General features: G+C 31.2%; 1 long non-coding RNA gene across 1 annotated transcript; it reads right to left on the bottom strand.

Annotated features, from left to right (window-relative positions):
- Positions 1-2865: 2865 nt before the first annotated feature.
- Positions 2866-3414, bottom strand: LOC126888458 (uncharacterized). Its single transcript, XR_007699562.1, has 2 exons — positions 3241-3414; positions 2866-3143 (listed from the first exon to the last, which is right to left on the bottom strand). It is a non-coding gene; the product is annotated as an uncharacterized LOC126888458 (long non-coding RNA).
- Positions 3415-3621: the final 207 nt, after the last annotated feature.

Here is a 3621-nt window from a genome sequence, read left to right on the forward strand (position 1 = left end):
CCTCTCAAAAAGGTCCGGCACATTGTTTAAATAATCAAAATGTCAAAAATTGAAGGAAAAATTCGATTTTTTTCTTGGTTTTTTGAATATAACTTTAAAAGTATTCATTTCCGAGAAAAGTTGTACTGACATAAAAGTTGCGTATTTCAATTTACTACAATATAGAATTGGTTAAAAATTAAAAAAATAGTAACCCTAGTTGCAAAATAGCAATAATTGCGAAAAAACCATACAAAAACAAGTATTCGCATTTTACGTTTTTCAACCATTTATGCTACACTTAGGAGCTTCATATTTCTCCCTGAAAAACTTTATGATACAGTAAAACAATACTGTAAATTTCATTAAGATCGGTTCAATAGATTTTGCAAAATAAATTTTGCAATACAGCTTTCGCAAAAAAATTCATTTTTTCAAAATTTTACAGGACTGAAAGTAAAGCAGATAGCAAGTTGAATTTTTTTTTGCTTATAGAAATGTACTCTACCTTTCATCTGCAATTTTCAAAATTAAAATCGATTAATTACCACGGCGTCAGAAAATTTTTGAAATAAACAATAATTTTTGGTGCTACGCGCAGGACAGCTGTATTCGATTCACACAGGTTGATTTCCACCAAAATTTCTTCTAATCTTTATCTAATATATTACTTTCTTACTCTATATTTTGTTGTATTTTAATATTTTAATTCCACAAAAATCAAACTAATTTTATTATTGTTTGTGAAATATTGTTTAAACAATTGAATATGTTTAAAAATAATAAACTTTTATTATTTAAGTTAAAATATATGAACAAAGAAAGTTTTTGCTAATAAAAGTGTTATTTCAAAGGATAGAGTATGTGTTTTTATTTTGCAATAAACAAATTTATTTATTTATATCAAAATGTCACAAAAATTAAAATGTATCAATCATTATAAAAGGTCATTGAAATGCCCAATCAGAGCAACCTATCCGCTGTCCTGCGCGTAGCACCAATAATTAATGCTTATTTAAAAAAATTCCTGACGCCGTGGTGTTAAGCGATTTTAATTTTGCAAAATTGCAAATGAATGGTACAGTACACTTCTATGTGCAAAAAAATTTTCAACTTGCTATCTGCTTTATTTTCAGTCCTGTAACATTTTGAATAAATGAATTTTTTTTACGAAAGCTGGATTGCAAAATTTATATTGCAAAATCTATTGAACCGATCTTAATGAAATTTACAGTATTGTTTTACTGTATCATAAAATTTTTCAAGGTGAAATATGAAGGTCCTAAGTGTAGCATAAATGGTTGAAAAACGTAAAATGCGAATACTTGTTTTTGTATGTTTTTTTTCAAAATTATTGCTATTTTGCAACAATTGTGAGTATTTCTTAAATTTTTAACTAATTCTATATTATAGGAAATTTAATTGCGCAACTTATATGTCAGAACAACTTTTCTCGGAAATGAATACTTTTAAAGTTATAATCAAAAAACCAAGAAAAAAATCGAATTTTTCCTTAATTTTTTGACATTTTGTTTATTTAAACAATGTCCCGGACCTTTTTGAGAGGGAGGATAACTCAAATATTATTATTTGATTTATTTTCAAGCAATTTCTGCAAAAAAATTTGAGTCACCTCTCAACGTCCAAATGTACTAATATTTTTACAGATCCGGCCTGGTCTATTTACACAGATCTTTTTCGCAGCAGGAAACCTTTCACAGCATACCTTTTACACTGCAGGAAAATTTTTCCTTATGGATTTCAAATTAACTTAGTAAAGGATCACTATAGGAGTAATGTGCTCAATTTCGGAAATAATGTCAGAAGACCCTGCATTCCACAGCTACAACTATCATAACCACACTTCGCAGCTAAAGCTTCTTAAGGACATATAAACTTGGATACAGGGTCTCTTTCTTATCGTTTCAAATGAAACATTTACACCTTTAGCTTCTAAAAGATGAGTTTGTTGCTACGGATGAGAAATAATTGGTTCTTCTCCAGCCACTTGGACAATGAAACGATTGTGGCGAGCCGTTGTTACTTTTGGGCGACTTTAACTTAAACTGTTCTTAAGCGTCTCCAATTTCTCATACCTATCATAGGTTTTTGCACAACGTCCTGTTTTACGTCTGCCACTGGAGCTATGTTCCTTTGAGATATTCCTTGCTCCACAAGACCAATAACGTTTCTCCTTTGCATGTTTTCTAATCCTACATAAGTCATACTTTCGATTTTTATTTTCCAACTCAAAAGTTAGTTTATTTATTTTCATTCAATTTACATCAAAAACAAATTATCTGTAACCCACCGTGCTGTGTTATCTGATTCTTTTTTCTGTTAGTTTCTTCTTCTTTAGCCTTAAGCGATACAACTTTGGACATAGGCCTCCTCCCAGGGGCGGATCCAGAGATTTCTTGAGGGGGGGGGGCGTAACCTTGTCAACATGGGCCCAATACCGGGGGGTTTGGGGGGTATGGAATACCCTTTTTTGAGTTTTGAAAATTGACGTTTTAAAACACATTTTTTTACTCTGTTCACACTGCGTTTACAAAAAAATAACCTTGAAATTGACAAATAATAAACTCAGCTATTTTCAACTCTCTACTCTAGCAGATAGAAATGATTTAGGATGATACGTGTAGTGACTGGTAGTAGACACTGTAGTCCTGTGGTACATTTAGACTGGAAACTCATCCTACTTAAATACTTTAAGAGTGGCTTATAGTCATTCCATTTGAACTATTAAAAAATGTAACAAGCAAAAAACACTTTTTTTATGTTTCATTATTTAAAAATATTTTTCAAATATCAAGATTACGTTTTTATAAGACACAAGGTATTAATATACTGTATAAAAGAAGGTTGCAAAATGATTAACTAACATTATGTTTAGTATGATTTAATTACTGACATTAGAAGTAAATTATAAAACAAAACAAAAATACTTTGGCTTAACAAAAACTACGTTGTTTTCCCTTAAATTACAAAATCCAGTTTTCTATTCTTCTTGCTGGAATACCGATCGATAATTTTATTGATGTCCACTTCTATATCCCTGTGAACATTCATGAGAGCCAGTCCGGTCAGGCGGTCTTCGGTCATTCTGGTCCTCATCCAGCTTTTCAATCGCCTCAGCGTAGAAAATGATCTCTCTGCTGTTGCTAAAATAGAAACCCTTTTTAAGAAACATTGTAGTTATGATATTGCAATGCAGTTAAAAGTACAGTATAACCATTCCAAGTAATATGGTAAACTTACCTTTCCATCAAATCCAAAAATTGTTGCTTTTTGTTGTTACATGTTTCGGTGGATGCCCATCATCGTCAGACACAGTATATAACACTCATTAAAGTTAAAATTAAAAACACAAACATTGAAAACATTTAAAAAACGGACGATTAAAATATTTATAATGTAGGCCTACAATAATGATTAACGAACCGTACCGCGGCAAGACTGGCAGACGACTCCCAGTCTTGCCGCTTGAGTCGTCTGCCAGTCTTGCTGCGGTACGGTACGTTAATCATTGTAGGCCTACATTTACATTATAAATATTTTAATCGTCCGTTTTTTAAATGTTTTCAATGTTTGTGTTTTTAATTTTAACTTTAATGAGTGTTATATACTGTGTCTGACGAT

Source organism: Diabrotica virgifera, chromosome 7 (genome assembly GCF_917563875.1).
Source record: "Diabrotica virgifera virgifera chromosome 7, PGI_DIABVI_V3a".
Lineage (NCBI taxonomy): Eukaryota > Metazoa > Arthropoda > Insecta > Coleoptera > Chrysomelidae > Diabrotica > Diabrotica virgifera.